Genomic DNA, 12,029 nt, shown 5'->3' with positions numbered 1-12,029 from the left:
TATCATAATACACAAACTGAAAGGAAGCTTTCCGAGAAACTGCTTTGTGTTCTGTTTATTCATCTCTCAGAGTTACAGCTTTCCCCTCAAGAAGTCTTGCCCTAAGACTGTTCTTGTGGTATTTGCAAGTGATATTTGGAAGCCCATACAGGGCTATGGTGAAAAAGGAACTATCTTCAGTCAAAAACTGGAAAGAAGCTTTCTGAGAAACTGGTTTCTGTTCTGTTAGTTCATCTCAAAGAGTTACAGCATTCCCCTCAAGAAGCCTTTCGATAAAAGTGTTCTTATGGAATTTGCAAAGTGATATTTGGAAGCCCATAGAGGGCTATGGTGAAAAAGGAAATATCGTAAGATAAAAACTGAAAAGAAGCTTTCTGAGAAACTGCTTGTGTTCTGTTAATTCATCTCACAGGCTTACAGCTCTCCCTTCAATAAGCCTTGCGCTAAGACTATTCTTGTGAAATTTGCAAAGTGATATTTGGAACCCCAGAGGGCTATGGTGGAAAAGGAAATATCTTCCGTTAAAAACTGAAAAGAAGCTTTCTGAGAAACTGCTTTGTGTGCTGTTAATTCATGTCACAGAGATACAGCTTTCCCCTTAAGAAGCCTTTCGCTAAGACTGTTCTAGTGGCATTTTCATAGTGATATTTGGAAGCCCATAGAGGGCTATGGTGAAAAAGGAAATATCCTAAGATAAAAACGGAAAAGAAGTTTTCTGAGAAACTGCTTTGTGTTCTGATAATTCATGCCACAGAGTTACAGCTTTCTCCTCAAGAAGCCTTTCGCTAAGACTGTTCTTGTGGAATTTGCAAAGTGATATTTGGAAGCCCATAGAGGGCTATGGTGAAAAAGGAAATATCCTAAGCTAAAAATCGAAAGGAAGCTTTCTGAGAAAGTGCTTTGTGTTCTGTTAATTCATCTCACAGAGTGACAGCTTTCCCCTCAAGTAGCCGTACACTAAGACTGTTCTAGTGTATTTACAAAGTGATATTTGGAAGTCCATAGAGGACTAAGCAGAAAAAGGAAATATCTTCCATCGAAAACTGGAAAGATGCTTTCTGAGAAACTGCTTTGTGTTCTGTTAATTCATCTCACAGAGTTACAGCTTCTGCCTCAAGAAATCTTTCGCTAGGACTGTTCTTTTGGAATATGCAAAGTGATATTTGGAAGCCAATAGAGGTCTACCCTGAAAAAGGAAATATCTTCAGTTAAAACTGGAAAGAAGCTTTCTAAGAAACTGCTTTGTGTTCTGTTAATTCATCGCACAGAGTTACGGCTTTCCCCTGAAGAACGCTTTCGCTAAGACTGTTCTTTTGTAATTTGCGTATTGATATTTGGAAGCCCATAGAGGGCTACAGTGAAAAAGTAAATATCCTCATATAAAATCTGAAAAGAAGCTTTGTGAGAAACTGCTTAGTGAAGCCCTTAGAGGGCTATGTTGAAAAAGGAAATATCTTCAGTTAATAACTGGAAAGAAGCTTTGTGAGAAACTGCTTTGTGTTCTGTTAATTCATCTCACAGAGTTACAGCTTTCCCCTCAGGAAGCCTTTCGCTAAGATTGTTCGTGAGGAATTTGCAAAGTGATATTTGGAAGCCCAAAATGGGCTACGGTGAAAAAGGAAATATCTTCAGTTAAAAACTGAAAACAAGCCTTCTGAGAAACTGCTTTGTGTTCCGTTACTTCATCTCAGAGAGTTACCTCTTTCCCCTGAGGAAGCCTTTCGCTAAGACTGTTCTTGTGGAATTTGCAAAGTGATATTTGGAAGCCCATGGAGGGCTATGGTGAAAAAGGAAATATCCTAGGATAAAAACTGAAAAGGAGCTTTCTGATAAACTGCTTTGTGTTCTGTTAATTGATCTCACAGAGTTCCAACTTTCCTCTCAAGAAGACTTTCGCTAAGACTGTTCTCGTGGAATTTGCAAAGTGATATTTGGAAGCCCATAGGGGGCTGTGGTGAAAAGGGAAGTATTCTAAGATTAAAACCGTAGAGAAGCTTTCTGAGAAAATGCTTTGTGTTCTGTTAATTCATCTCGCAGTGTTACAGCTTTCCCCTGAAGAAGTCGTTGACTAAGACTGTTCTTGTGAAATGTCAAAGTGATATTTGGAAACCCATAGAGGACTAAGCTGAAATAGGAAATATCTTCCGTCAAAAACTGGAAAGATGATTTATCAGAAACTGCTTTTTGTTCTGTTAATTCGTCTCTCAGAGTTACAGCTTTCCTCTCAAGAAGTCTTTCGCTAAGACTGTTTTTGTGGAATTTACAAAGTGATATTTGGAAACCCATAGAGGGCCACGGCGGAAAAGGTAATATCCTAATATAGAAACCGAAAAGAAACTTTCGGAGAAAGTGCACTATGTTCTCTTAATTCATTTCACAGGGTTATAGCTTTCCTCTGAAGAAGCCGTTCACTAAGACTGTTCTTGTGGAATTTGCAAAGTGATATTTGGAAGCACATCGAGGACTATGGTGAAAAAGGAAATATCTTCAGTTAAAAACTGGAAAGAAGCTTTCTGAAAAACTGCTTTGTGTTCTGTTAATTCATCTCACAGAGTTACAGCTTTCCCCTCAAGAAGTCTTTTGCTATGACTGTTCTTGTGGAGCTTGTAAAGTGATATTTCGAAGTCCATAGAGGGCCATGGTAAAAAAGGAACTATCTTCCGCTGAAAACTGGAAAGAAGCTTTCTGAGAAACTGCTTTGTGTTCTGTTAATTCATCGCACAGAGTTACGGCTTTCCCCTGAAGAACGCTTTCGCTAAGACTGTTCTTTTGTAATTTGCGTATTGATATTTGGAAGCCCATAGAGGGCTACAGTGAAAAAGTAAATATCCTCATATAAAATCTGAAAAGAAGCTTTGTGAGAAACTGCTTAGTGAAGCCCTTAGAGGGCTATGTTGAAAAAGGAAATATCTTCAGTTAATAACTGGAAAGAAGCTTTGTGAGAAACTGCTTTGTGTTCTGTTAATTCATCTCACAGAGTTACAGCTTTCCCCTCAGGAAGCCTTTCGCTAAGATTGTTCGTGAGGAATTTGCAAAGTGATATTTGGAAGCCCAAAAAGGGCTACGGTGAAAAAGGAAATATCTTCAGTTAAAAACTGAAAACAAGCCTTCTGAGAAACTGCTTTGTGTTCCGTTACTTCATCTCAGAGAGTTACCTCTTTCCCCTGAGGAAGCCTTTCGCTAAGACTGTTCTTGTGGAATTTGCAAAGTGATATTTGGAAGCCCATGGAGGGCTATGGTGAAAAAGGAAATATCCTAGGATAAAAACTGAAAAGGAGCTTTCTGATAAACTGCTTTGTGTTCTGTTAATTGATCTCACAGAGTTCCAACTTTCCTCTCAAGAAGACTTTCGCTAAGACTGTTCTCGTGGAATTTGCAAAGTGATATTTGGAAGCCCATAGGGGGCTGTGGTGAAAAGGGAAGTATTCTAAGATTAAAACCGTAGAGAAGCTTTCTGAGAAAATGCTTTGTGTTCTGTTAATTCATCTCGCAGTGTTACAGCTTTCCCCTGAAGAAGTCGTTGACTAAGACTGTTCTTGTGAAATGTCAAAGTGATATTTGGAAGCCCATAGAGGACTAAGCTGAAATAGGAAATATCTTCCGTCAAAAACTGGAAAGATGATTTATCAGAAACTGCTTTTTGTTCTGTTAATTCGTCTCTCAGAGTTACAGCTTTCCTCTCAAGAAGTCTTTCGCTAAGACTGTTTTTGTGGAATTTACAAAGTGATATTTGGAAACCCATAGAGGGCCACGGCGGAAAAGGTAATATCCTAATATAAAAACCGAAAAGAAACTTTCGGAGAAAGTGCACTATGTTCTCTTAATTCATTTCACAGGGTTATAGCTTTCCTCTGAAGAAGCCGTTCACTAAGACTGTTCTTGTGGAATTTGCAAAGTGATATTTGGAAGCACATCGAGGACTATGGTGAAAAAGGAAATATCTTCAGTTAAAAACTGGAAAGAAGCTTTCTGAAAAACTGCTTTGTGTTCTGTTAATTCATCTCACAGAGTTACAGCTTTCCCCTCAAGAAGTCTTTTGCTATGACTGTTCTTGTGGAGCTTGTAAAGTGATATTTCGAAGTCCATAGAGGGCCATGGTAAAAAAGGAACTATCTTCCGCTGAAAACTGGAAAGAAGCTTTCTGAGAAACTGCTTTGTGTTCTGTTAATTCATCTCACAGAATTACAGCTTCCCCCTGAAGAAGCCTTTCGATAAGACTGTTCTTGTGGAATTTTCAAAGTGATATTTGGAGGCCAATAGAGGGCTATGGTGGAAAAGGAAATATCGTAATATAAAAACCGAAAAGAAGCTTTGTGAGAAGCTGCTTAGTGTTCTGTTAATTCATCTCACAGAGTTACAGCTTATCCCTCAAGAATCCGTTCACTAAGACTGTTCTTGTGAAATTTTCAAAGTGATATTTAGAAGCCAAGAGAGGACTAAGGTCAAACATTAAATATCTTCCGTCAAAAACTGGAAAGATTCTTTCTCAGAAACTGCTTTGTATTCTGTTAATTCATCTCACAGAGTAACAGATTTCCCCTCAAGAAGTCTTTCGCTAAGACTGTTCTTGTGGAATTTGCAATGTGGTATTTGGAATCCAATAGAGGGCTAAGGTGAAAAAGGAAATACCTTCCGTTAAAAACTGCAAAGATGCTTTCTGAGAAACTGCTCTGTGTTCTGTTAATTCATCTCACAGAGTTACAGCTTTCCCCTGTAGAAGTCTTTCTCTAAGACTGTTCTTGTGTAATTTGCAAACTGATATTTGGAGGCCCTTAGAGGGCTATGGTGGAAAAGGAAATATCGTAAGATAAAAACTGAAAAGTCGTTTTCTGAGAAACTGCTTGTGTTCTGTTAATTCATCTCACAGAGTTACAGCATCTGCCTCAAGAAATCTTTTGGTAGGACTGTTTTTGTGGAATTTGCAAAGTGATATTTGGAAACCCATAGAGGACTATCGTGAAAAAGGAAATATCTTCAGTTAAAAGATGGAAAGAAGCTTTCTGAGAAACTCCTTTGTGTTCTGATAATTCATCTCACAGAATTACAGCTTTCCCCCCAAAGAGGCCTTTCGCTAAGACTGTTCTTGTGGAATTTGCAAAGTGATATTTGGAAGCCCATAGAGGGCGATAATGAAAAAGGAAATATCTTCAGTCATAAACTGGAAAGAAGCTTTCTAAGAAACTGCTTTGGGTTTTGCTATTTCATCTCACAGAGTTAGAGATTTGACCTCAAGAATCTTTACGCTAAGACTGTTCTTGAGGAATTTTCACCGGAATATTTGGAAGCCCATAGAGGTCTATGGTGAAAAATGAAATATCCTTAGATAAAAGCTGAAAAGAATCTTTCTGAGAATCTGCTTTGTGTTCTGTTATTTCATCTCACAGAGTTACAGCTTTCCTCTCTCGAAGCCGTTATCTAAGACTGTTCTTGTGGAATTTGCAAAGTGATATTTGGAAGCCCATAGAGGGATAGGGCGAAATAGGAAATAACCTAAGATAAAACCTGAAAAGAAGCTTTCTGAGAACTGCATTGTGTTATCTTAATTCATCTCACAGTGTTACAGCTTTCCCCTCAAGAAGCCGTTCACTAAGACTGTTCTTGTGGGAATTGCAAAGTGATATTTGGAAGCCCATAGAGGGCTACAGTGAAAAGGATATATCTTCAGTTAAAAACTGTAAAGAAGTCTTCTGAGAAACTGCTTTGTGTTCTGATAATTCATCTCACAGAGTTACAGCTTTCCCCTCAAGAAACTTTTCGCTAAAACTATTCTTGTGGAATTAGCAAAGTGATATTTGGAAGCCCATAGAGGGCAATGGTGAAAAAGGAAATATCCTAAGATAAAAGCTGAAAAGAAGCTTTCTGAGAAACTGCTTTGTGTTCTGTTAATTCATCTCACAGAGTTACAGCTTTCCCCTCAATAACTGTTCACTAAGATTGTCTTGTGAAATTTTCAAACTGATATTTGGAACCCCACAGGGCTATGGTGAAAAAGGAAATATCTTCCGTAAAAAACTGGAAAGAAGCCTTCTGAGAAACCTCTTTGTGTTCTGTTAATTCACCTCACAGAGTTACAGCTTTCCAGGAAAGAAACCGTTCGCTAAGACTGTTCTTGCGGAATTTGCGTATTGATATTTGGAAGCCCATAGAGGGCTATGGTGAAAAAGGAAATATTCTAAGATAAAAACTAAAAGGAAGCTTTCTGAGAAACTGCTTTGTGTTCTATTAATGCATCTCACAGAGATACAGCTTTCCACTCAAGAAGCCGTTCACTAAGACTGTTCTTTTGGAATTTGCAAAGTGATATTTTGAAGCCCTTAGTGGGTTATGTTGAAAAAGGAAATCTTCAGTTAAGAACTGGAAAGAAGCTTTCTGAGAAACTGCTTTGTGTTCTGTTAATTCATCTCACAGAGTTACAGCTTCCCCTCAAGAAGCCTTTCGCTGAGACTGTTCTCGTGGAATTTGCAAAGTGATAATCTTCAGTTAAAAACCGGAAAGAATGTTTCTGAAAAACTGCACTGTGTTCTCTTAATTCATCTCACAGTGTTATAGTTTTCCCCTCAAGAAGCCGTTCACTAAGACAGTTCTTGTGGAAATTTCAAAGTGATATTTGGAAGCCCTTAGATGTCTATACTGAAAAGGGAAATATCTTCAGTTTAAATCTGGAATGAAGCTTTCTGAGAAACTGCTTTGTGTTCTGTTAATTCATCTCACAGAGTTACAGCTTTCCCCTGAAGAAGTCTTTTACTAAGACTATTCTTGTGGAACTTTCAAAGTGATATTTGAAAGCCCTTAGGGACCTATGATGAAAAAGGAAATATCCTAAGAAAAAACTGAAAAGAAGCTTTCTGAGAAACTGCTTTGTGTTCTGTTAATTCATCTCACAGAGTTACAGCTTTCCGCTAAAGAAGCCTTTCACTAAGACTCTCCTTGTGGAATTTGCAAATTGATATTTGGAAGCCCATAGATGGCTACGGTGAAAAAGGAAATATCCTAAGATAAAAACTGGAAAGAAGCTTTCTGAGAAACGGCTTGGGTTCTGTTAATTCATGTCACTGTGTTACAGCTTTCCCCTTCAGAAGCCTCTCACTAAGACTGTTCTTGTGGAATTTGCAAAGTGATATTTGGAACCCCTAGAGGGCTATGGAGAAAAAGGAAATATCTTCAGTTAAAATCTGGAAAGAAGATTTCTGAGAAGCTGCTTTGTGTTCTGTTAATTCATCCCAAAGAGTTACAGCTTTCCCCGCCAGAAGCCTTTTGCTGAGACTGTTCTTTTGAAATTTGCAAAGTGATATTTGGAAGCCCATACAGGGCTATGGTGAAAAAGGAAATAGCCTTAGTTAAAAACTGCAAAGAAGCTATCTGAGAAACTGCTTTGTGTTCTGTTAATTCATCTCACTGAATTAAAGCTTTCCCCTTAAGATGACTTTCAGTAAGACTGTTCTTCAGAATTTGCAAACAGATACTTGGAAGCCCATAAAATGCTATGGTGAAAAAGAAAATATCCTAAGATAAAAACCTAAAAGAAGCTTTCTGAGAAACTGCTTTGTGTTGTGTTAATTCATCTCACAGAGATACAGCTTTCCCCTCAAGAAGCCTTTCACTAAGACTATTCTTGTGAAATTTTCACAGAGATATTTGAAAAACCATAGAGGCCTATGATAAAAAACGAAATATCCTAAGAAAAAAATGAAAAGAAGCTTTCTGAGATACTGCTTTGTGTTCTGTTAATTCATCTTACAGAGTTACAGCCTCTACATCAAGAAGCCTTTCGCTAAAACTGTTCTTGTGGAATTTGCAAAGTGATATTTGGAAGCCCATAGAGTGCTATGGTGAAAAAGGAAATATCCTAAGATAAAAACCGAAAACAAGCTTTCTTAGAAACTGCTTAGTGTTTTGTTAATTCATCTCACAGAGTTCCAGCTTTCCTCACAGGAAGCCTTTCGCTAAGACTGTTCTTGTGGAATTTGCAAAATGATATTTGGAAGCCCATAGATGGCTATGGTGAAAAAGGAAATATCTTCCGTAAAAAACTGGAAAGAAACTTTCTGAGAAAATGCTTTGTGTTCTGTTAGTTCATCTCACAGAGTTACAGATTTCTCCTCAAGAAGCCTTTCGCTAAGACTGTTCTTGTGGGATTTGCAAACTGATATTTCGAAGCCCATATAGGGCAATGGTGAAAAAGGGAATATGTTCAGTTAAAAACTGGAAAGAAGCATTCTGAAAAACGGCTTTGTATTCTCTTAATTCATCTCACAGAATTACAGCTTTCCCCTCAAGAAGTCTTTCGCTTAGACTGTTCTTGTGGAATTTTCAAAGTGATATTTGGAAGCCCATAGAGGGCTATGGTGAAAAAGGAAATATCTTCCGTCATAAACTGGAAGGAAGCTTTCTGAGAAACTGCTTTCTCTTCTGTTAATTCATCTCACAGTGTTACATCTTTCCCCTTAAGAAGCTTTTGCTAAGACAGTTCTTGTGGAATTTGCAAAGTGGTATTTGGGAGCCCATATAGGGCTACGGTCAAAAACGACATATCCTAAGATAAAAACTGTAAATAAGCTTTCTGAGAAACTGCTTTCTGTTCTGTTAATTCATCTTACAGAGTTACAGCTTTCCCCTCAAAAATCCGTTCACTAAGACTGTTCTTGTGAAATTTTCAAGGTGATATTTGGTAGCCAATAGAGTACTAAGGTGAAACAGGAAATATCTTCCGTCAAAAACTGGAAAGATTGTTTCTCAGAAACTGCTTTGTATTCTGTTAATTCATCTCACAGAGTTACAGCTTTCCCCTCAAGAAGTCTTTCGCGAAGACTGTTCTTGTGGAATTTGCAATGTGGTATATGGAAGCCCATAGAGGGGTATGGTGAAAAAGGAAATATCCCAAGATAAATACTGAAAAGACGCTTTCTGAGAATCTGCTTGGTGTTCTTTTAATTCATCTCACAGAGTTACAGCTTTCACCTCAAGAAGCCTTTCCCTAAGACTGTTCTTGTGGTATTTGCAAGTGATATTTGGAAACCCACAGCGGCTATGGTAAAAAAGGAAATATCTTCAGTTAAAAACTGGAAACAAGCTTTCTGAGAAACTGCTTTGTTTTCTGTAAATTCATCTCACAGAGTTACAGCTTTGACCTCAAGAAGCCTTTCTCTAAGTCTCTTCTTGTGGAATATGCAGATTGATATTTGTAAGCCCATAGAGGGCTAGGGTGAAAAAGGAAATATCCTAAGATAAAATCTGAAAAGAAGCTTTCTGAGAAACGGCTTTGTATTCTGTTAATTCATCTCACAGGGTTAGAGCTTTCCCCTCAAGGAGCCTTTCGCTAAGGCTGTTCTTGCGCTATTTGCAAAGTGATATTTGAAGCCCATACAGGGCTATGGTGAAAGAGGAAATATTCTCAGTTAAAAATTGGAAAGAAGCTTTCTGAGAAACTGCTTTGTGTTCTGTTAATTCATCTCACAGAGTTACAGCTTTCCCCTCAAGAAGCCTTTCGCCAAAACTTTTCTTATAGAATTTGCAAAGTGATATTTGGAAGCCCATAGAGGGCTATGGTGAAAAAGGAAATGTCCTCAAATAACAACCGAAAAGAAGCTTTCTGAGAAACTGCACTGTGTTCTCTTAATTCATCACAAAGCGTTATTGATTTTCCCTCAAGAAGCCGTTCACTTAGACTGTTCTTGTGGAATTTACAAAGTAATAATTGGAAGCCCACAGAGGGCTATGGTGAAACAGGAAGTATCTTCAGTTAAAAACTGGAAAGAAGCTTTGGGAGAAACTGCTTTGTGTTCTGTTAATTCATCTCACAGAGTTACAGCTTTCCCCTCAAGAAGCCTTTCGCTAAGACTGTTCTTGTGTAATTTGCAAAGTGATATGTGGAAGCCCTTAGAGGGCTTTGTTGAAAACGGAAATATATTCAGTTAAAAACTGGAAAGAAGCGTTCTGAGAAACTGCTTTGTGTTCTGTTAATTCATCTCACAGAGTTACAACTTTCCCCTCAAGAAGCCTTTCGCTAAGACTGTTCTTGTGGAATTTGCAAAGTGATATTTGGAAGCCCATAGTGGGCTATGCTAAAAAAGAAAATTTCTTAACATAAAAACCGAAAAGAAGTTTTCTGAGGAACTGCTTTGTGTTCTGTTAATTCACCTGACAGAATTACAGCTTTCGCCTCAAGAAGCCTTTCGATAAGACTATTCTTATAAAATTCGCAAAGTGATATTTAGAAGCCCATACAGGGCTATGGTGAAAAATGAAATATCTTCCGTTAAAAACTGGAAAGAAGCTTTCTGAGAAACGGCTTTGTGTTCTGTTAATTCATCTCACAGAGTTACAGCTTTCTCCTCAAGAAGCCTTTCGTTAAGACTGTTCTTGAGGAATATGCAAAGTGATTCTTCGAAGCCCATAGAGGGCTATATGAAAAAGGAATTATCCTAAGACAAAAACTGAAAAGAAGCTTTCTGAGAAACTGTATTGTGTCCTGTTAATTCATGTTACAGAGTTACAGCTTTGCCCTCAAGGAGCCTTTCGCTAAGGCTGTTCTTGTGGTATTTGCAAAGTGATATTTGGAAGACCATACAGGGGTATGGAGAAAGAGGGTATATCTTCAGTTAAAAACTGTAAAGAAGCTTTCTGAGAAACTTCTTTGTGTTCTGTTACTTCATCTCACAGAGTTACAGCTTTCCCCTCAAGAAACCTTTCTCCAAAACTGCTCTTACAAAATTTGCAAAGTGATATTTTGAGGCCCGTAGAGGGCTATGGTGAAAAACGAAATATCCTAAGATAAAAACCGAAAAGAAGCTTTCTGAGAAACTGCAGTGTGTTCTCTTAATTCTTAACACAGAGTTACAGCTTTCCCCTCAAGAGGCCATTCACTAACATTGTTCTTGTTGAATTTTCAAAGTGATATTTGGAAGCCCATATAGGGCTATGGTGAAAAAGGAAATATCCTCAGTTAAAAACTGGAAAGAGGCTTTCTGAGAAACTGCTTTCTGTTATGTTAATTCATTTCACAGAGTTACAGCATTCCCCTCAAGAAGTCTTTAGCTAAGACAGTTCTTGTGGAATGCGCAAAGTGATATTTGGAAGCCCGTAGATGGCTGTGGTAAAAAAGGAAATATCCTAAGATAAACACTTAAAAGAAGATTTCTGAGAAACTCCTTTGTGTTCTGTTAATTCATCTCACAGAGTTACAGCTTTCCCCTCAAGAAGCCTTTCGCCAAAACTTTTCTTATAGAATTTGCAAAGTGATATTTGGAAGCCCATAGAGGGCTATGGTGAAAAAGGAAATGTCCTCAAATAACAACCGAAAAGAAGCTTTCTGAGAAACTGCACTGTGTTCTCTTAATTCATCACAAAGCGTTATTGATTTTCCCTCAAGAAGCCGTTCACTTAGACTGTTCTTGTGGAATTTACAAAGTAATAATTGGAAGCCCACAGAGGGCTATGGTGAAACAGGAAGTATCTTCAGTTAAAAACTGGAAAGAAGCTTTGGGAGAAACTGCTTTGTGTTCTGTTAATTCATCTCACAGAGTTACAGCTTTCCCCTCAAGAAGCCTTTCGCTAAGACTGTTCTTGTGTAATTTGCAAAGTGATATGTGGAAGCCCTTAGAGGGCTTTGTTGAAAACGGAAATATATTCAGTTAAAAACTGGAAAGAAGCGTTCTGAGAAACTGCTTTGTGTTCTGTTAATTCATCTCACAGAGTTACAACTTTCCCCTCAAGAAGCCTTTCGCTAAGACTGTTCTTGTGGAATTTGCAAAGTGATATTTGGAAGCCCATAGTGGGCTATGCTAAAAAAGAAAATTTCTTAACATAAAAACCGAAAAGAAGTTTTCTGAGGAACTGCTTTGTGTTCTGTTAATTCACCTGACAGAATTACAGCTTTCGCCTCAAGAAGCCTTTCGATAAGACTATTCTTATAAAATTCGCAAAGTGATATTTAGAAGCCCATACAGGGCTATGGTGAAAAATGAAATATCTTCCGTTAAAAACTGGAAAGAAGCTTTCTGAGAAACGGCTTTGTGTTCTGTTAATTCATC

This window comes from Chlorocebus sabaeus, chromosome 10 (assembly GCF_047675955.1).
Source record: "Chlorocebus sabaeus isolate Y175 chromosome 10, mChlSab1.0.hap1, whole genome shotgun sequence".
NCBI classification, from domain to species: Eukaryota; Metazoa; Chordata; class Mammalia; order Primates; family Cercopithecidae; genus Chlorocebus; species Chlorocebus sabaeus.
This window is presented reverse-complemented; position numbering follows the sequence as displayed.